The sequence below is a fragment of the Protopterus annectens genome, chromosome 13.part0, assembly GCF_019279795.1.
Source record: "Protopterus annectens isolate FY-2018-M chromosome 13.part0, PAN1.0, whole genome shotgun sequence".
Classification (NCBI taxonomy): domain Eukaryota; kingdom Metazoa; phylum Chordata; order Ceratodontiformes; family Protopteridae; genus Protopterus; species Protopterus annectens.
In genome coordinates, this window is record NC_056747.1 from 552,257,722 (window position 1) to 552,281,579 (window position 23,858).

The window sequence follows — 23,858 nt, forward strand, 5'->3', positions numbered from 1 at the left end:
ACATCCTAGAACATCATGCCCCAAAGCGGTCTATACGTATGAAACCCAAAACAGCCCAATGGCTCTCAAAAGAAACTAAAATACTAATCCTTAGCAGGAATAAAGCTTGGGCTAAATGGCGAACCACAAAAAACATAACTGATCACCTCACTTTTAGACAACATAGAAATGTGACAAAAAAGCCATTCTACAAGATAAAAAGAACTTTTATACACAGCTTCAACATTCATCCCTTAACCAACCACATAAATTTTGGTCCGCTATTAACATGCTGTTATCCCCGGGCAAAGTTGCCACACCAAATCTACTAGGCTCTAACCCTGACTACCCACTACAAACAGCTAATGCTTTTAATACCTTCTTTACTTCAGCCATATTAAAACTAGCTAAAAAACAAAGCCCTGATACCTCTAAACTACAAACCCTAAACTCCCCTCCCCCTCCATTTCACCTAAAACCTATACCAACCTCTTACATATTGTCCTTGCTTCAAAAACTAAAACCCACAACCCCCTCAGCTGACAAATTACCAGCAGAATACCTCCAAGTAGGAGCTAAAGCTGTAGCCTGCCCCATCTCTATACTGATCAACAGAACCATAAAAGAAGGTACTATTCCATCACTCTGGAAAATCTCTCATATTATCCCTCTATTCAAAGGAGGTGACTCTACTGAGTATTCCAACTTCCGCCCTATAGCACTACTATCTCCTCTAGCAAAAATAATGGAGAAATGCATCCACAAACAGTTACTTAATCACCTACTAAGCCACAACCTTCTAGCTAATTGTCAACATGGGTTTCAACCATTCCATAGTACTACCACAGCCTTACTATCCTTTATTGACTCTATTAACACGAACCGCAACAATAACACTTCTTCTTCTGCATTCTTCGTAGACCTGTCTAAAGCCTTTGATATGGGCAACCATGAACTTCTCCTCCATCATTTAAAATCCCTCTCTCTAGACAGTCATGCCTTAAGCTGGTTCGTATCCTATCTCGACAACCGTAAACAGGCAGTACTCTGGGATAACCATCTCTCTGATCTCCTCCCAACTTCAATAGGGGTCCCTCAGGGCTCTATCTTAGGTCCTCTACTATTCTCCATTTTTATAAATGACCTTTATCTAGCCACTCCTCAATCAACTTGCATTCAATATGCAGATGACACAACCATAATCTGCTCAGCCTCGACACAGACTGAGCTGCACACTCTCACACAAAATACCTTCACTACTATAGAGCAATGGTTCTCTAATCATTGTCTCCTCCTCAACCCTAAGAAAACCAAACTTCTGCTCTTTGCACCCACACACATGTCCCCTTCTATTAACTTCACACTTACATCCAGTGATGGTACCCTCATCTCTCCAGACCAAACCACTAAACTCTTGGGTATTACTATCGACAATCAACTAAAATTTGACACTCATATCAACTCTACAATAAAAGCTTCCAACAGAAAACTTGGTTCTCTCTATAGAATCAAATCTTTCCTAACTCCCAAAGCTAAAACTACCATAGCTAGATCCCACTTAATCTCTACCCTACTTTATGCTTCTCCCATTTACACTAACCTTTCTAAGTATAACCTCAACAAACTAGCTTCATCATACAACAACATTGCTAGATTTGCTACTGATTCTCCTTATAGGACTCATCATTGTCTTAATCTTAAAAAACTAGGCTGGCTAGAACTACCCTACCTTATACAATCTTAAAAACTTACTATTGCCCATAAAGCCCTTTATCACCCTGACAACACTCCTATGCTCTCCTCTCTAATACAACCCTACAAAAATCAGAAAAACCTGCGCTCTTCTAACAAGATACTGATTCAAACTTCCCTATCAAATAAGTCAGCAGGTGACTCCATATTCTCCAACTCAGTTGGCAAAATATGGAACCAACTACCTCAAGACCTCACTACCACAACTTCACTCCCATTATTTAAAGCTAAACTAAAACATTACCTTTCCAAACACTGGCTATGCTCCTGTAACAACCCTGACTAACCGTTTTCTTTTCCTTCCAGCCATCTGCTTCTTTCATCCCCTTACTTCTTTTTCTCAATTCCAGCTCACTAGAGTTTCCTCTTCATAAGTGTCCCTGTGACTCTTTCTTTAAATAGAAATATAACTATATATTTTTTGTCAACTTCTTTCATTGCTGCAATAGACTATCCTAGCTGTGTATTTGAATTTCAATTTTTGTCCCCTGCTAAGCCTCACACTGAACTCTATTGCATATAGAACTTGCAGCAGGTTTAATGTATGTTTCTATAGTATTGTATAACTTTGTATTCCTGCACCGTGTGATATTATTAACTTGTTTTAGTAGATTGTAGTGGAGCTTTTCTCCTCGGGCCTCCACTGAAAATGGACATGTATCCAGTTGGACTAGCCCGGTTAACAAATGTAAAATAAAAATAAATAAAAAATAAAAAATTAGACAATTATTCCCAACTTACAATCATCCCTGGACTTTGCTAACAAAAGAACTTTATTGGTATGTGGAGATCTGAGAACCAGATAATGAGCAGTAGAGGTCCCAGCACATATCTGTGCAGAACTCTTATTGGTCACTTTCATGATTTCAAAGAATGTATCCCCATACTTATACTATATGAGTCCTGTTTTTATGCCACGTGGCTATCCACCTAAGTAAATACAGGTCCTTTTGGAGCAACTTTAACTTTCTTATTATATTTGCATGTGGTATGGTATTGAATGCCGTGGCAAAGTCAAGGTATGCTGTGTAGACAGATAGTCCACAGCCTAAAACCTGAGTAACCCTCTCAAAGAAGGTCACAGGATTTATTAAGCTGGATCTACAACTGACAAGACCAAACTGCTCAGGGAAGTCTGATAAGATTTTTGATCTCATAGTTAATTAGTTTAGTTATGATACATTCCATAGCTTTGCATATAAGACTTATTAGGCTGATGAGTCTGTAATTTTCAGGATCTACTGAGGGGCTACCCTTATGGAGTGACATCGCAACAGCTGTACTCTAACCCTGTGGGAGAAAAGCCAGTTATTTGGCTGAAACTGAAGAGTCATTCTGACAATGCTTGCTAAGTACTATTTGACAAGTGGATATGTTGACATGCCCCATGGATGAGGTATTTTTCATTTTGTAGAGTACTTTTATTACATGTTCTTTTTGTGATAGTTGGTGGTTTGATATAATCAGGTGTGGAAGGCCTTTCAATAGATGTCTCTGGTGTGAAGGTGGCACTAAAACTGTTTGCCACAATGTTGGCAATATACACTGGACCAGAATAACTAGTACCATTAAGAATATGCTTGGAGCAATGATGTGTTGTTTCTTATTTTTCTGACATAACTAAAGAAGGATTTGTAGTTCTCTTTGGCTTCTATATCTAGCCTAAGTTATTTATTTTGGTTTCTTGTGTAGTTGATTGAGGTTCTCTTTAATTTATGGGTCACTTGTTCTGGTATATAGGTTAAAAGATTGTTGAATTGGTGCCAGTATTGTCTGCTCTTCCATCTGCACAACATTAATCCCTGTGAGTCACAAACACCAAGATTCCCTCATCACACACTACTGTAGTAAAGTTTACATATTGTTGATAAGTAACAAAGCTTGTAAACACCCAGAATTACATTTAAAACACAACCAAAACACCCCTATTAAATGAATGGATTTGCTCCTTTATAATCCCAGATAAATACTGCTGTAATAGTCAACTTGCTATATTATCAAACTGTAAGATTAGGTTTCACTTAAATGTAGTTTGTTAGACATAAATACAGTATTCTTCTTGCAATGGCCCAGAAATGCAACCCGATTAAAGTACACATATATGTACATTTTACGTTCAGTTTCAATAGTAAGAAATGTTTCAGTAACCTTCAGTCAAGAATGCAGCACACAAAGGTACCAAGTAGAGGTAGTCAAACCCAAAGCACGAAACACAATCCAAAGTGGAATAACGAGCAGTTTATTTGGTACATTTTTACTGGAGATTTTTGCCTCAACCTGTCCGACCTTCTAAGTTCAGGGAAGTCCCCATTGTCAATGTCCTATTGTTCCATTCCCTCATACCCCATGCATTATGCATGTAGTGCCCCTGAATAACTGTACCCCTATTATATCCGTAATCACCCATGTTGTTTTTACGATCAGGACTTTCCCTTCTAGGGAAACGGTAAGCTTGTTTCTGATGGTATTCCCTCAAGTCCCTATCTATTTTTCCACCTTTTCTTTTAAAAATAACTTTAACATTTGTCCTCCACATATTTTGTATAATTTGACCTAATAACATTTGCAATATCATGACTGGTTTTAAGAATCATATTAATTTATTTCTTTATTCACTGTTTTCCCTTGTTAACTTAGGATAGGTCTGTCTGAGCAATAACCCATTTTATGTGGAAATGCAAAGAGAAAAACATCAGATTAGATGCACAGCATTATAAAATATAGAATACAAAAACAGTTTTAAGATCATCTACAACAAATACATTGTAAGGTACAAGATAACACAATACACTATTAAACATTTAGACAATGTTGTATGCACATGATAAGTTAGTTATATTGAAACTATGTATTTTGGATTATGACACAAATAGGAAAAGTGTTTACTGCTTTTGCCAGTGTCCCCCTTTGCCTGGGTATCAATGCCTATTGGGGCATAATAACACTATTTCTAGTGAATTCTCACACCAATGACTACCCCTTTACTGTCTTTGTTTTAGGTGCATTGGCCATGTACTAGTATTCTTTCATGATGAGGTATTACCTCAGGCCTCTCTTTTTCTGCAATATTAATTCATTTCACAAGATATATGTTTCCATGTTAAATTCATCTTGTCAATCTTGAGGGCAACACTGCTCTTCGCAAAAGACATTTGTGATACTCTTATTACTATCAATCTGGTTGTTACTTCAGCTGCTTCTAAGAGCTATCTAATCAATTAACGGTCTTTTGTTGACCCCACCTATTTCTTTTAAAAGGTGTTTTGCATTGGTGCAGAGCTAGCTAATCAATTAACGGTCTTTTGTTGACCCCACCTATTTCCTTTAAAAGGTATTTTGCATTGTTGCAGAGCTAGCTAATCAATTAACGGTTTTTTGTTGATCCCACCATTTCCTTTACAATGGGTTTTGCATTGGCACACTTGTTGGTCTGTCAACTATGGGGCCATTTTTGAAAAACTCCCATTATGTGTATTTTTGACACAGTAATGGCAAACCCCATTTCCCAATCAAGTTAGATCCCATTTCTAATATATGATTCTTCTGCTACTTCTGACTGTTGATAGCACAATATCAGCCAAATATTTAAGCTAATTTTTAAAATGGATGTTTGAAAGAAAAAAAAGTAAACCTCCCCATAGTTTCCCCTATCTCTCTGAATATGAGGGTTAACAGTATTGTTGATTTACTTCAGGGTCCTATTTTGTCTGTTTCCTCATCAGTTTCCTTTTCCTCAGTGATGTTTTCCTTCCCAACTATTTCCATCATGTGTCTCACACTTTGGGTGAATCCCTTTATCCTGTATCTTCTTCTGAAAAGACCAGGAGCATCTTCACAGTGAGATGGTCATTTATTAAGTGCTTTGTACTTTGCTGTTTTATCTTCTTCCCTATGTGTTTCCTGTGGTTGGTGTTGTCTGTTCCCAGTCGGATACTCCATTTTGAAAGATTATCTAGTGCTTCTTTTGAGTTTAGGTAAGCTTTTGAGCAAACTGGGTAGAAGACTTTCAAAACTGAAGGTACAATAGTTTAAGTTTTACATGTTGTTCTTTTCATTTTCTGAAGCTGGGTATAAAAGCATTACAGGACTCACCTATTTTGAGGATCTTTCCCCTTTTCCAGAGATTCAGCAGTATGCTTTCAATTGACAGGGAACAAATTTCACAACCATGTTTCTGGATTATTCTGCTCATCCTCTCCTTAGTAGATTAACTCTGTGGGCTCTTTCCACAGCAGTTTCTTAGACTGGGATATTTGTCCACTGTTGATGCAGTTGCTGATGAATTTCTTACAGTCACCACCACCACCACCATCTTCTGGTATTGCCATGAATCTTAAATTTTTGCATCTCGATAATCTTCTAATTCTATTCACTTCTGTTATATCTCCTCTTGTTTTGTCTCATATCCTGTTAGTGTGGCTTTGATTTCTCTCTGCAGCTTGCATTAGAGACAACTCATTGGCATGCTTAAATAATGCTTCTTCCATTTCCAACAGATTTATGTTAGATGCTGCCATGAAATCTGAACATGTCCTACTCATTTAAAAAAATTTCTTGGCGAATTGGGTCTGAACTTAGTATTGTACCTTGTGAGAAGCTACATGGTATTTCACCAGTGGACTAAGATGATTCCCTCATCTTTTCCTGGCTTGAGTCTCTTGGAGGGTTCATCTCTAATTTATTTGCTCCCTTATCCACTAATCTTAGTCATTCTTTTTCTCCCCCTTTGGCTCCTTTTTTTAGTCCTGATATGATGGCATGAAAATGTTTATTTACTACTTTTTACTTATTATTTAATGACTTTTTAAACTTTTAACCATTTCCCAATATGAAGTTCCATTGAAAGCTAGCATCTATGTAGTTTTGGATTATGATAGAAAAAAGGAAAATGTCCATGAGTCCCTGTCTTTACATGCTTTGCCAGCTTTTCCCTTTGCTTGACTCCCAATGCCTTTTGCAGCATATTGTTGCTAATTCTAATGAAGTCTCACATCAATGAGCAAAGCCTCACCCCCACCTTTAGTTTATTTGTTTCTAGACTAATACTTTGTATTAATGACTGAGGATCACCTTTTTGTGTGCAGCACTTGCTCTACTCTCTAGTATCCACCATATTAGCCTTGGTCTGTCCTAAGGTGGGAGTTTCACCACCATCAGTTTTATGACTTCCTGGGATAATCTATTGTAAGGGTATACCACAGATTCCCCCTGTAGAAAAGGTCCAGCAAATTCTGTCTTTGAGATGCAGCCTTCATTGTTTAAAAGCTGTTCCCAAAAGAACAAGTGCCACAGCTTGTGTAGTTCTCACTGTATTTGACCTTCAACTGGAGCATGGTCCATTGACCAACTCAACTCATCACAATGTCTCAGTGTCCAGGCTACTTGTTCAATTATCTTTCCAGCAAAGGTTAATTTAATTTCATTTGGGTGTCCTTTCTCATCCAGGATCCTGCAGAAACGTAACTTTCTATCATCCAAAGTTACTCCACTCTTATTCTACAAAGTTAAACTACTCTTACTCCATACAAAGTTACTCTACTTTTACTGCATACATAGTTACTCTTGCCCAAAAGCATCAGAAGATGGTGAGGCCAAAAACCTGGAAGAGTCTCAATTTACCCACAACAAAGTACTTGTCTAGACTGGGCATGCCCAGGCCAGCTAATCACTTAAGTAAAGAAATTAGGTCCCAAACAATCTTAGATATGAAGATATCCCAAATAAAGATCTGGAGCAGACTCTGAGATCATCGCACCTCGGGGAAGAGTTATATTTGGTTGGGATGATACTTTTGATATGCTAGAGTGGTTCTGCAGAGTCAGAATGAGCTTGCAGAATGGTGATAATGTGGACATGATAGCACCAGACTCCCCAGCATAGTTTTACATAGACAGAAATAATTAAAAAGCAGTTGCCTGGAAAACTTGATTGTGTGTGCATATGTGGGAGCACACAATATGGAAACCATGTGCCTTGCATGCTATATCTTATGGACAAGAATCATCAAGGACCCAGTATTTCAATAAAAGACCACCAAAAGCTGCTGTTCCAAGTTTAATACAAATTGAAGAAAAATGTACACAAAACTCTAGCTCCTTGGCTGTGTAGCCTTCTTGGAGTATAAACCTACAAACATAAGCCACAGCATATATATATATATATATATATATATATATATATATATATATATATAGATCTAGGACGTTAGCTTGACTGAGCAAAAGTCCGAATCCATAAAACCCGAACACACTTTAACGAAAGCGCTTTTATTGAAAAAGCGCTTTCGTTAAAGCGTGTGACAAAATTAAACAAAAAACACTACATTTACATTTTAGCAGGGGGGCTTAGCCCCCCTGCACCCCCATGAGGGGGGCTGTGCCCCCCCACCCTCCCTACTGTAATATTCTACCTCCGAGACTGCACTACAGTGGGGAATAGGGAAATTTCCCTTACCCACACCGTAGTACAGCCTCGGCAACAGTCATACTTACGTGAAAGTGCTTCTTCGGTGAAAAGCACTTTTGTGTAAGTATGCCCGGCCGTTTGGATTTCAGTCGTTTGCTCACTCGAGCAAATGTCCTAGATCCATATATATATATAATATATATATATATATATATATTATATATATATATATATAAATAAAATAATTATCTGATTAAATAATTAATAGATAAGCTAGCATTCTGGAACAAATATACTCAAAATATTGATACAGTATTTAAAAATAAGCTGCTATATAAAGAGACTATTTTTATTTTAAAGTATGAGACTTTTATTCCTTGGGGTCTTAGCACTGAATGTAACTGGAGGCATCTGATGTAATTATGTATTAATTAATTATTTAATTAGATGATAATTTTATTCGTGCATGTGTATATATATATATATATATATATATATATATATATAGAGAGAGAGAGAGAGAGAGTGTGAGTTGCTTAGGTTTGTAAGTTTATACTTCTTGAAGGCTACACAGCAGATGTGCTAAAGTTTTGTGTGTTTTTCTTTGATTTGTATTATACTTGGAACAGCAGCCTTTCGGTGTTTTTTTTATTGTTTGGATTCTTGGTTATAAGCACAACCAGTACTTCAATGTCTGAAATAAGGACACACTTCCACCTATTTACTATCACTAGCCAGTCTGTCTGGTAATCTTACCTCATAAATTGAGCTGGAATGGTTGACTGTTCCTGCAAAGTAGACTGAAATTCTTAGGCTACGGATCAGACTGTCAAACTAGGACAGCAGGGGTATCAATGAATATAACCGGATAACAAGTGGCAAGCTGCCTGCAGGTTTATAACTTAGCAACCTAAAACAAAATAAAAAGCATTTTTATTTTTATGTCTTAAGAGCTACTTCAGTATCCTCTTTTTATGTATGGCAAGATCACTAGGTCCCTATTGATTGTGTGTCCTCTATTATAAGTTGCTATTTTTTGTCAGATAATACTTTTGCTTTATTTTGACAATTAAACAAAATCAGCTGATAGGAATGAATTCCATGCAGCCATCATCAAAGTAATTATAATTGTGATCACCTTTAATATACGCACTCTCTGTACTGAATAAATATTTTGTTTGCTTATGAAATGATTATTCTTTAAGAAGCATGGATAATTCAGTTGATTTAATCTAAAACTAGACATACTTACTAAGGATTATATTCCATTACCTGGAGGCTTTTGTCATCTGTATTAAGTCCAATGCACTTATACCTGTTGACATGTGAACCTGTGTTCATTTGCACAGTGTCACTGCACTAGATTTTCATTTCCTTTCTATGACTTTTATAACATGGAACATATTAGAGTCTGTATTAAGTCCAATGCACTTACACCTGTTGACATGTGAACCTGTGTTCATTTGCACAGTGTCACTGCACTAGATTTTCATTTCCTTTCTATGACTTTTATAACATGGAACGTATTAGAGGACCTGCTGTAGAAGGAAGAAGCTCATCTACACAATACCCTCCACACTCCTCGGAATCTATAATGACTTCAGATTGCAATGAATAATCTGCTTCTATATCAGATATATTACATTTATTATCAGCTTCTTTTCAATTGCAAAAAAAGAATAATCCGAGCCATTTAAAAGAACCCACATGAATATCCAGTGTGTCATTGTGCAGTGCCTGTAGCATAAGGGTTTAAGGCCACGCTTGGAAATGTAAAAAATAATACAAAACACTGTTTTTATACTGACAAAATTAAAACGTAGATTGGATTAATGGGTTGGGGGTTTGCATTATGGTTGAGGTGCTTACCGCATAGATACAAAGTACTGTGTTTGATTCTCAGGTTTGGTCACTGTCTGGAAAATAGTCTGCAGACTGTTTACTTAGTATTTAGCTACAAACCTCTAAACATTAACAACGCACTTCATAGTCATCTATGATACATCTCTGTCTATAAGTTTTGATATTTCTTGTATATTTAACATTGGTAAAAAGCTACCAGTTCTAGGTACCTTGCATTCCTTGAGAGAATGAAACAGAAGTATGCAGACCTTGAGTCAATATTCATAATTTTTTGTGACAAGGATTATGTCAATAATTGAAAATACATGGATCTATTTATGCAGGTGCCCAGCCAGACAAAGGAAAGATCAGACAATAGCAAAACAACAGCTATGGGATGCCTCAGTGTGCTGAACAGCAGGATGCATATTTATTAACTGCTCAATCAAAAACAATTGACTGCTTGTGAAAAAAATGTCCTGCAGTCTAGAGCCAGTACATGTGCACCAGTACTAATTTACTGGCAGAACAGTATTAATGTATTTATTTGCTTCTTTGCTCTCTAGTCATTGGTATAATTCATTTCAGGGTTTTGGGGGAGGTGGAATATCTCCCGGCACTCTGTGTCCAAGACAGAGAGAGAAATCGTGCATTGGACACTAATCCATCACAAGACATACACAGCCCCACCCACCCACACCCTGCAGGAAGTTTGGCACCTCACCAATTCATCAACAGCATGTCACTAGGATGTGGAAGGAAAACAAACTGGAAAGGAATACAGACCCTCTAAGCAAGACATCCCAGTCAAGATCCAAATCACAGAGCCAAATGCATTGAGTTAACAATGTTGCCATTGAGTAAAAAATTCTGATGGGAAGTATCCCAAGTTCTATGTTAGTACACCCATAGAAGAGATGGTTTGATGTCATTGCATCAATAGTCCATCTATGAAGAGTGGATTTTATTTTAAAGGACATAGAAAAGTAAGTACAGTCTTTTTTAGCTAATAACTTCTAGCCTTGCAAGGTAAAGAACTCTGAGCTTCACACGTATGTCTAGAATAATCTATTGACATCATTTGTTACTCATACATTATGGCAGATCTGGCCAGTCTTCCCACAGTCCCAGCTTTGCATCTTACTATGATCTCACAGTCAGAATGCAGTTACTCTTCTCTTTCAGTCAAGTTGCTAATCTGTATTTCTTCACTAAAGTCATAGATATAAAAGTCATGCCCTTATGCACTAAAGATATTGTAGGATTTGATATTCATCAGAGCTATGGCAGTGCATTAGTGGTCTTGTGCATCACTATTACATTCAACTGGAAAAATCAAAAATTCTTCAACATTATGAACAGAGATGGCTTTGTCTACTAGGAAAGCCATATATTCTACAAAATAACATTGAGAGTTCTATCATAAAAAAATGAATGTCTGATTCATAAACAGCTAGATATCATAGAAGATGCTTTGGAAATTTTACTTTATAACTAAATTTTCACACAGTCACACAAATAACTATCATTTCAGCTTTGATTAAGATTGGTTAGTCTAAATTATTACTAATTTTTGGCCTTGCTGAAAAAGATTTATTTCCTATTTATTTTTGTACCAGTTGAACATAAATACAATTAAAATGAATTTACTTAGCTATTGACCTCCAGATAATATCACACAATACAGTCAGTAAAACATTTATTGGTTTGATGTATTCAGCTTTTTACTGCCCTAAAAGAACTTAGTGTCAGATTCCAATTGGGCTCAACTGCTGTACACCTTCTTGCTGAGAATAAACTGCTTAAATCTACAATATGTACTTGTGCTGGATAGTAGAGGAGAAAAGCACATTTCAAAAACATTTTCCTGGCATCATAAAGCTTTAGAATTAGTGTTATGAGCTGGGAGCAGCTGGAGTCATAACCTCAGTCTTAACCTATATTTCCATTTTTTCCTTTTTGCTGAATGATGTGATGACAGCTGTTTTTTTTATTTCTATTTGAATAGTATTTAATCCAAGTTACCAAAAGCCACCTCACTGATCTGGGACAGACATTGCACGTATTAGAAACAGCCCAATATGACATGCAAACCAACAATGAAATGTTGTATGAACAAAATATTCAAAACAGAAATGCTCACATTTGTGCTACAGTATTTTTGCAGTGAACAAGCCCTATGGAAAACTAAAGGCCAAAATATGCATAGACTACACTTACAAAGGGAAGAGGCAATTTATGCATTCAGTGTTCCCCAAAGATAGGTACCTTTGAAATGACATATTTTAGATTGGGGTAGGGGGTTGTAAGGGTTTCTCTGTCTCCCCATACAAAAGTATGATTTCTGCTTATGACATAAGTACAGTTCAGTAGGCATTTCTTTTGATATACTTCTTTATCCTCTCTGCTTTGATGCATGCACTGTGGCACAGATTTGACAATCTGGGAGTGGCAGGCTTGGTTTTGCTGGTGTGTGTTTTACAGAATAAAATCAACCCATGATGCTGCAATTAGAACTCTGTTGTCTCCATGTCTGCTCACAAGAAGACACCACACTAGCATAGCCATTGCATTCTGATTTAACTGAAGCCATACAGATGAACTATTTAAAGATATTAACTCGAGGAAAATTATTGCAATGATGTTGCAACCAAAATTTAATTAACCTTGGACAAAGTGTGATCTTGATAGTGTACCCCTGCCTCATTGACCTATCCAACCCAATGTCCCTTAGCAAACTACACATTATCAAGGCACAGAGCTTTGAACTGCTCACTCAGTCTAAGCATCATTCCAGCCAAGTGTCCCAAATAAAAGCAGGAGGTAACACAAGAGTGGATGTTATAATGCAACCACTCACAAGGCAGGAGCTGACTGTCCCTCCCTTTCCTAGCCATAAATAAAAATGAAACATCTATTATGTACATGAAATATGCTATAAATAAAGAATATATAATAAAGAATACTGGATAATCATTTGTTGATATATATTTGGCATCTATGTACTGTAAAAACATAAATTGTGCTAAAAGAACAAAATTATACGCTCAAGACTTATTAACAAGAGAAAGTTGTAAAATGTCTTGAACAATGAGAAATGGAGATTAAGCAAGCCCACGTCAACATCTGATAAATAAACTTCATCTGCCTGGAATCAAACGTATGCAGGAAATCCCAATGTTCTAACACAGAAACTCAAAAGGGGGCTGCCCTGTATAACCTGTGGTTAATAAACTTGCAAGTCAACATAGCAGCTGCAGGAATTATGTTATACAATGTTTGGGAATGATAGCAGAACAAACCAACACCATCTGTGGGAGGGGCCATTGTACCTCAGTGAGAACTTCAAAAGTGTTCACCAGCAACTGCTTCCTTGGCATCAACCGAAGGCTTTTCCACCAATAAGAATCAACAAGTGAGGCTGCCTAGAGACATGATATAATGAAGAACTTAGGAGTATAGATTAAAAAGGATTCTGGTGTGGCAGCTAAGAATATGTGGTAAAAGACTAAACAAAATAGAATACAACAACTGAGAAATTGGAGCTCTGTTTTATGGATATAGCAATTAATAAAGATCTGAAGGATTTTATTTGGGAGGTAAAGACAGCAAGAGTCAAGTGGGATAAGCTGATTCTTCCAATAGAACAAGCTGGTTTGGGATTACCTGATTTGAAGGGATATTTCAGAACGACACAGTTAAGGATCCTATACATAGCCCCAGCAGAATGTTGTAATTCAAAATGGGAAGGGATGACAAAACAGGAGGGAATCTCGAGAAACAAGGAGGGACTTGGATTTTGGATGTAGAAGGATAAGAAGAATACCAATAACCATACAGAATATTGTTTTCATAAATTGGCAACAAGTACTCTAAGAACTTAGCCAACATGAGAATGGAGAAAGGAAATCCTGCTGATAGGGATGACAGCAATTAGAGATACAGATAATAGGGAAGAGGGATCTGTAATTTACCGGAAAAAACTGGCAAAGGAACCAAGGTACTGGGAACAAATAATTAGAGAGGGAAAGGAAATAGAATGAGAAGAGGGCAAGAATTTATTTGGATTGCAGGCTAGAGATTGCCCTCCCTATCAAGGATTGATATCAGAGTATAGAGGAAGAGAAAGACATAGTTGGATCCTATGTGAAAGACCAGCACTGGTAGAGTTTTTAATAGAATATAGCACAGAAGCTGCTTTTAAAAAGGAATAATTAGTAGAGCATATAAAATATTGCATGATAACTATAAGAAGCAATCACTGGAGGTGAGAAAGGACTGGGAAGAGAGACTGGATAAGGTATTCACAAATAAACAATGAGGGGCTATATGTATTTCTCCCAAATATGCAACAAAGCCTAGAAGATTTAGGATCTTTGCTTGGAAGTGTTTACATATATATTTTATACCCCAAGTAAACTTCAAAGATTTTTTTTCCTCAAGTAGATAGCAAATTTTTGAGGTGTAATGGGGAAAAAGAAGTAATTGAGAACATATTTTCTGAACGTGTAATCAATTGGCAGACTTTAAAAATTCCCATCAGACTACTCTCTCAGAAATACTCTCTTAGAAGTATACTTTGATACAGAATTGGAATTGCCTAGACATAGTAAGGCTTTACTGAGTCGAATTATGGTGGGTGCCAAAAAAAATTACTAGAAAATGGAAATCAAAGCCTAAACCAACTGTACTAGGAGTACTGAATACAGTAACAGATATAAAGCAACTGGAAATGGGATCTTTAGAAAAGGGTAGGAGCAAATTAGACAGGAAAAATGGGAATTGTGAGAACAATACATGCAGAGGAGGAATCTGGTTTAGAAGAAGGCAGGATTTGAATGGGCTATATATCTTTGACTGACAGTGATTGGATAGATTATAAGTGATGTATAATGTTTGCAGCTAAAATGATATCAATATGGTTTGTTTTCATTTTTATAAATGTATGCTTGCCTATGTTGTAAGTGAAAATTTAATAAAAAGATGTTTCTTGTTTAAAAAAGTGAGGTTGCCCAACTTTTTGAATAATGCTGCTGATTGTCAGCAACTGTGCTCAGTGCAAGCAAAAGTCCTCTTTCTAAATGACTTCAAGTGCAGGATCAAATCCAAATTTGTACCATTTTTTATTACCAATACTCTCTTAGCTGACAACATAATGAATGAGTGTCCAAGAATGACCAAGGTGAATACAACTTCAAAAACACAACTGGCAGACATTAGGACAGACAATAAATGAACCCTATCTAATATATCTAAGAAAAGCTGCAGAGGACCAACCCCCAGTTCTCTTAATAACCTTGGCTGATTGTTTGTCCCTTAGCTAGATCTGAAGCCCTGCCAATCCAATAAGAGTGAGAAGAGATAACCAGGGTAGAAATGCTCTGTAAAACTAGGACACTAGATCAGGCTGCTCAACTCAATAGAAACAATGGCCCTGCCACAAGGAAGCTTGAATAGCAGCTCCGGGTAGAGCAGAGTGACTTATCTAAAATAACCTGCTAACCTCAGGCCTGTATATCTATTTTGGACTTAAGGAAACAAATACTAACATACGGTTTAATGTGTACATTACAATTAGTCAGTGACAAAAGAGGGTTCCTAATATGAAACACTTCCCAACAGAGAAAATGCTCAAAAGTGCCCATACAACTTAGGACAGGTAATCAGAGAGAAATGTATGACTTCCCATCAGTATCACCAAAAAACTGCTGCTTGTCAGTGGGCTGTCTGCCATCTTTGGATCAACCATTTTCTTTCTCCCAACCTAACTTGTCCCAGGAGGTGACCCATGACTTGGTAAAATCTGTTGAGTTTCGTAGAAGACTGCCACTGGCTGAGAGGATTTTGTCACCACTGTTGATCTGCCGTTATATAGTTTTGTGGTGCATGTTAAATGATGCCTCTAAAACTATGAGTATACACCTACTGACTAGGATACCAGGTTTACCATTTTACCAAGTCATGGTGGTACATGTCCAGAACAGCCATGCAATCATTCCTCACCAATCATCCACAAATGGGACAAAATATTCATGGGATTGTCCTGTGTCAGGAGCCAGCATGCAGAAACTGGAGTGTGGTAACTAAGAAAGACTGTCATCTAACTGTTGCATTTGCCTAGCATGTGTCTGCCAGTAAAATGATAAATTAATATGCAGACAGTGAATCATTGGCAGCCTTTGTTATGACTGCACTTACCCAGGCTTGGACATCTTCCTGTGGAGCACCTGGATTGCAACCCATTTAGCAGAGTGGAAGACAACTCTTCTGTTGTGTAAATGCTCCTGCCACACTACAGTGGCCACACAATTAGGCATGAGTTTGAGAAAGATGACATCCATCTTCACTTCAAGGGGTCAGGAATCAGGCCAGGGGGCCAAAAATAAGCCACAGAAGTGATCCCCCATCCACACACCTCCTCCTGCATCTTAGAAAATGTGCATGGCTCAAGATAATTTCCAACTGGACTGCCAATAGGAAATCCCATCGCACTCTACCAGGAAAAAATGTCAAATAATAAGGCCATTATTTACTCTCTTCATAACACTTACTCCATGGTATCTCTCCATGGATGCCATCCTTTACTGTTTTCATAACACTAACCCTATGGTATCTCTCCATTCCACCCTTCAAGAGGCAGGTTAAGGCTCTGTTAAGGATCCTGCAAGCAGATACTGACCTATATGCAAATATAGAGTCTAGCAATTTCATAATCTCACTTATCCTTACCTTCTGAGCCACTAAGAAGGTAACTGTTCTTGTGTGCAAATAGCTTAGTTGCAGAAATACTAAAGGTAGAAACCACTGCATCTACTTCCAGGCCACAAATACATAAAATCTTATGAGGACCTTTCATTTTGTCCTCCACCAAAGGAGTATGCAGCGCAGCTGGGTGAAAAGATCCATACCTTCCTTAACGCTATCCTCCCCATCCCTAACAATTAAGAAATCATCAAAGTAATGGACTGGTGCCTGGAGTGGGGTGGGTGGGGTCTCTGTCACCAGCACCAATGGAGCACCATACCAAATGTTTCAAATGAGGCACAGGCCATGGAATACATGGCCATGTTGAAGTAAACTTGATCATCCCCACAAATGCCTCAAAGGGGTCAGTCTTATGCTCATATGAGCAGCCAATGAAGGTGAGTTCTAGCACCAGATTTGGTAACAAGGGATCAGGAAAGAACTTGATAATTTGAAGGCATTGCCCAGACATGTATATTGGACATGGACCTTTCCCAGTTAATACCATCACTGAAAGATGAGCCTGCAAGGAATGAGAAATAATGCATGGGTCTGTATCAGCACTCTGCTTTCCTGTGTACCAATCCTAATGGAAAAAAAAATGAAACGGAGAAAAAGGAGGGGTAATGAAGAGGCCTGCAGTTCTGCTGGCCAGGATTTCTTTATTGATTATGTCCCAGAGAATGCCTTTCCCAAAACTGAATGCAGGTTCTTGCAAGGTTTAGAATTAGGTATTGTGTATGACTTTATAAGGAAATGTACAGAGAATTGTAATAGCTCCTAGCATGATTGCTTGTAAGGATAATGAAGTAACAACTTCGCTAGTGCCTCCAACTTGATGGGACTGTGCTGTATCCTACCTATGCTATAAGGTCCTAAGGAAACTTCCTCAGGATCCTCAAAAGGAGCCCCTACCCCCCTGCAACAGACCCCAGAAAGGGAGCTGGTTACCATATATTACCCCAGGGGTAGCCTTAAGCAACCTCACTTTTCTTAAACCACTACTTGGCCACTGAAAGATTTCTCCCATAATGAGTACACACATGCATGGATGAACATGTTGGCCTTGAAGACACACCACTGTTAAATTCTCAGCAAGCCTTAACTCTCTCCTTGACCTTCTCTGTACATTCTGCTAATAAGATCTTTGGCTTGTCAATCATTATTCCATACTGGGTGTTTACATGCCTCTTGTCTCATCTCAGTGGCACTTGTCTTCTATTTCCTGAACTTCTGTCTCATCTCAGTGGCATCTGCCTATCTTCCTGAACTTCTGATTATACCAAAGCCAGAAGGGGCCTCTCCAAAATTACTGAGCTTCCTGTGCAGTAAGAAAACATATGAGTAAGGGTAGAATCTGTGAAGGGGTCTTTGTTAACATACTGACGAAGAAATAAATGAATCCTGCTACCCAGTTATCTCAGCTATGAATACATGTCCTAACCAGCTGCCTCTTGCCTATGGCCACTAGTTCAGAGGACAAAACTGGTCTCCATTCCATCTGCATCTATAAGGCACTGAATACCTTCAACATCATCTAGTTCAAAGATGTGGTCATAATCACCCCTGATAATATTGCCTTTTATTCCTGTGGGGATATTAGTTATAATGGCCACCTCTGCTGTGTCTGAGAATGAATCATGCTCAGTGCTCTGCCCTTTACTAGAGTTAAGCCATTGGCTGATAAGTGGGCACCGCAGAAAATGGTCAGACAGTGTATGAAACATTCTTCCAGCAGAAGTAACTGCTGGGATAAACTAAGACCCTGTTCAATGAATAAATCAAACAACTTGCATCTGCTGTCATCAGACTAAGAATCCAAAATGCTCCCAGATACTCGTCCGCTGACTGACCTTGAAATTCAGACCCATCCGATAGAATAAAATGAGTGTCATTACTTGCACACATCACCAGTCTCTCCAGAACACCTGATAGTCCTGGCAACTCTGCTCAGCCATGCCCTTGCAGCACTTGCATCTCGGTTTGATGGCTTGCTGTAACCCCTTTGAAATCCACAACCTGCATTTCCACTGATCTTAACACCTTTCCTTAACTGGCAGGAGGATTCTCTTGCTGTTAACTTCTCTCTTTATCTTAAGATAAATACTTGTTGATATCTTAGATAACATGTTTTTTCTAATCTAGTGGTTAAACGTTTGCAAAATCTTCAAGTAGTGCTGTGGCCTGATCTGCCAAGGTGCCTTAAGTGTTTCTGAAAGGACAATCCAGAGCTTATCTAAATAATCCTGTCTTGGTTTGTGATTGACTGTGCAGTAGCTTGGTAAGATAAGTTATTTGAATAACTGTAGATATACCTGGAAACAGAACAAAAAAGTGATTATTACTGGACAAAGCACAATATAAAGATCACAGTACTTCACCGATCCAATTACAAGCACAAGCCAGGACAAGAAATAACTGGAAATTGAAAACCTTAATTAGTTGATAGCTAGTCTGCTAGAAACTGAAACTGTAGTAAATAAGAATGCACTGATGGGTTTACCTTTATAACACCTGAAACCCCACTAAGCAACTCATAGTCATAATTGGCAAGATACTGCTATCGAACTGAAAAATACTAAACAAATTGGTCAGGCCAAAACCCCTGACCCTTTGTTCCCAAACCAAGAGCTAAGCCACAAGACCACACTGTGAACAGGAGTATATAAATGTTAAAAAATTATAATCCCACATGGATACAACAAACAACACTATGATGGATATTTCTCTATGCCATTTCATCCTTTGACTCACCTCAGACCACAACAGTTGTACCTGTAGCCAGTGTTCCCTTAAAAATGGTATCTCTTGTCACATTACCACACTAGGTTCCAAACTAGCATGTAACATATGACACTGCCTCTTAGGTGCAGTAAGATCTTGCCTGGGTTGCCCCCAGGATTTGCTCCTTCATACCAGCCTTAGAAATAAGTTAATTGCATAAACTTTCTTCCCCACTGCAGCAATCTTTTCATATAAGAATGACCAAGTATTCATATTGTGTTGTGCAAGAGTTCTTGGTTCTGCAATATAAAAGGCAACAATGCTGGGCATGTTACAATGTGTTATGTTTCAGATATCTTTTGTAAGCCTTAATTGTCCATCATCACAATTACTGGATGCTCTCCCATGATACTCGGGCCTATTGTGTATGTGAGCCACCCCTATCTATAGGAATCCAGCGTGTATCTTTTGGGGTCTACCCCACAATATCCAACTATTACTTTTAGTACTGCCCTCACCTGTTCAGTGGGACAAACTTCCTTAGTGCCCATCCATGGGTGATACTGTTATAGACATTGTGCTACTTCCCACATTATTCTTTCTGTGATGCATAACTACAACCGCCCCATTGACTCTTAGTCTGTCCTTGATCTGGCTACCCATATACATACTTCTGTGCCTGAAATTCTCACATCTTCTGAATGCAAAGTTTTAGCAGGCCCACTCCAGCCATTTGTTTGCACTACTTCCTTTTCAGCATCCTCACATCCTGGGTAAGCAGAATTACTGAATGTTTCTATTTACCATTAGATTTTACTAATGATGACCAATTAACTGTTCCACATTGGGCTGTTAAACACCAGGTTCTGAAAACCCAGAATTTGTATCCATGATCATTATTGTCCAAATAAGGCTTGCATTACTGTAGGGCCAACTGGGTACTTTCTGTTTGAGTTGCATGTGCATCTCCTTACCAAGTTTCTTATCTGACCTACTTTTGTGGACCTCCCCTTGGCTTTGTGTAGCCATCTAATAGCTTCCCAGGTGTAAGTCTGCCTTTCCCTTTCTCTAACCTGCCATCAACATTAACAGGATGTAGGCCTTCTTTGTTTTACTGTAATGGTCCACATCACTGGCCAACCTTGCCCCTTCCTAATGTATAGAACATGTTGTAATTCCTTTTTATAAATTGCCCAGGTTCCTACAGTGAAGGTTGCATTTATTAGTTGCCATTCTTGTATGTCCACCGATGCCACAAATGAATTTGTACCTGCTCTGGTACTGATGCTAGTTCTGGCATCATGATCTTCAACTGAGCCCACTGTGAATGAAAAACAGAATCTTTCTTTGTGCTGTGCTGTCATTGTCTTCCACTGCAAGCAATGGTGTATGAAATGCCTCATTAATCTACCCATCACACTTTTTCTTCCCATCTGATTGTATATGAACCACATGTGTTGTCTGGCCTGAGACTGATTATCCTATTTGCAAATTGTGTGTAGTTTTAGGAAAACCTCCAGCTCTGTAAATACTAAATGAACTTTACCCCTTATTACTACTAGCCACCTGCTGCTGAGCCAGTCACCTCTGAAGTACCCTTCTCCCCAAAGAAAATCTTTCTCCTCCAAACACACACACAAACAACAGTTTTTTTTTCTATGTTTTTCCCCAGTTGATTTAATTAATTAATTAATTAATTAATTAATTAATTAATTAATTAATTATTTTTTTGAATTTGTTGTACTATTTACCAGCTCACACCCTATAGTACATATAGAAGTACAGTGAGAAGGGGCATTACTCAGACGTTTAACCACTAGATTGGAAAAACCTGTTATCTAAAATATCAATAAGTATTTATCTTAAGATAAAGAAAGAAGTTAAAATTCTGAAACAGCATACATATTTCTCAGCCATCTGGCCATAAAGAAATATCTGCTCCTGAACTATTTTCCACCATTATTTTATAAGAAAAGAGCATATTACAAGCATTAAAATCTGGGGGGACATATCACAGGATGTTTGCTCAATTATGTTGGCTGGATGGCGGGTTGAGCAGCCTCCATGTTAGCTAAGCCAATTATGCACTCTTGAATAATGAGGATGCCCTAAGAAACTCCTCTAATGATTTTTAGAGTATCCCTTCCTGATTTAATCAAACATTTTATGCACAAAAAATAATAAACATTTATTTATTTTTCATTATGCCGCATGCAAACCCAATGATTTTTTTAGTATAATTCAATCCAGGTTTGTGTAAATTTAAAGCCCAAGTAAACAATTCAGCATTTTTCAAACTCTGTAATCCAGACATTAAAATAATGAGAGATGTTTAAGTTCTTGTGTCACCAGCTTTTATTGGTGCTGTCCCACCGCTCTTTGCCAGAACTTCCAAATATTCCTGATGCTTCTGCAATGTTTTCAGAATTCAGTGTGCTGTTTCTTTGCTGTTCATTTACATGGTTCTCATGTACATTCTGGCCATTTTTCTCTCTCTTGATGAAAAGAAAACAAAGTCTTGGGGATCTCAGTGGTGAAAGAAGCTGATCCTAGTGGAACCTGGCCTTTACTCAGCTCTCTCCATAGACTGCCTCCTCCCACTTCAGCCCTTCGCAGCTTCCTGATCTATTTCCACCTTGTGTTGCTACCCTATTGCCCCATGGACTCTACTCCAAGCTATACCAGCTTAGACAAATTAAGACTGACTGCTAATTGCTAGCCATGCTGAGTTTCCTTTAAATGCATATGAGCATGAAGCATCAAGAACTAGAATGGAACTACATTCATTTGCATTTGAAATAACCACAATGCAACTAAATTGGAGATGTACCGTCTCGCTTACCATAGGTCATTGGGCAAGCAGCTGGATGGGACAGCTCTTACTAACCTGCTTTGCTGACACTGGCACAAGAAACAACCATACCCATGATTAAATAATACTAAGGAAATGGATGCACCCTTTTACTCCTCATGAGTCTTGAGACAACATTCTATGCGGGTGAAAAATAATAGCATATTGGGACACAATCAGTCAGCCACTGCTTTGCTTTTATGAGTAGCTAAGTATGACATCCTCTGGATAATACAGGCTTAGTTGATGCGCAGGAGACTCCAGCCACACAACACAGTTGCTTTTGTTGCTATTGTTTAATGGCTTCTTCCCCACTCTGCGAAAACACTAATACAGTTCAATTTTATTAAAAATAACCTTGAAATATCTGTAGAAACTATTCAAGCAATTATAAACGAAACAATTGCATTTTTCAGGTTGTTGGAGTTAAAATAGCTAAAGCCCTGTTTATTTATGTTAAGAAACACTTAGACATCTGGCAAAATTATCAGAAGCTCACTTATCAATGAGTGCATCAAATTTAAGTTGAAGAGCCAAAATCGCTTCAAAGTATTTATTTTATGAATTGCCTCCAGTCAAGTACCATCAGCAGAGTGTGTAATTAGAAAGTCTTTATTTCATTTAATCATCATTTTTTTGCCAAATCGCTTCAGCTGGAGTTTGCTAGTGAGAATATTGGCCACACACCAGTTAAACAATTAATCAAGTGTTGATTATGCTAAAAAATGGGGGTACTGAGAATGCTTAGAGCTTCTAACTTTTGTTTTGTGAAAAAGCATTTTGAGAATGTAAAAAATGCATTAATGACACTAGCTAGCCAGCAGTGCAATTAAATGAATCTTAACGTGAGGTTAAACTGATGTAGACTGTTTTTTTACTGAGATAAAAATACATTGCAGGTTTACAATTTCAAGGCTGAATGATTTTTACTGCATTGCTGATGTTTAGCAATTTTGTATAAAAATGAAAAGTTTCAACAGTTTTTATGCTTATGTTGTCAAATAAGGATCTATAGTTGTCATTTTCCCTGGAAATCACAGTTCTTTTATTTGAAAAATGTCCACAATATACTGGCATGATGCTATATTGACTAAGGTTTGATCAGGCTTGTATTTCATCGGTGCATTTCAGAGTATTTTAGAATTAAAATCACTGTGTATTCAGTGCTTTAGAAGTGAATTAACAAGGCTCACTGCAGAAGGGCACTAAATTATTGACTTGTGCACTATCACAAGAGATCCAGGGTAACACCAATAGACTACGTAACATTTTCCAGGTGTTACTCATAAAATTCATCACCAAGCTGTTTTCTGCAGCATTTTTAGCTCCTCACAGCTGACCACTGGCTGCTCCAAGGAGTTCTCCTTGTTCACCAGATCTAACAAAAGGACTAGTTACCGTCAGACAAACTCCAAAGCATGTTAAGTGCCTGGGAGGAGACTGAGAATAGTCTGGGCAGAATCATGATGCTGCCAAGGACTGCTTTTCCTCTCCTGCATGCAGCCATCCCATCCCAGGTAAGGCATGCAAAATGAGCTACAATGGGTTATTGTCCATGCCT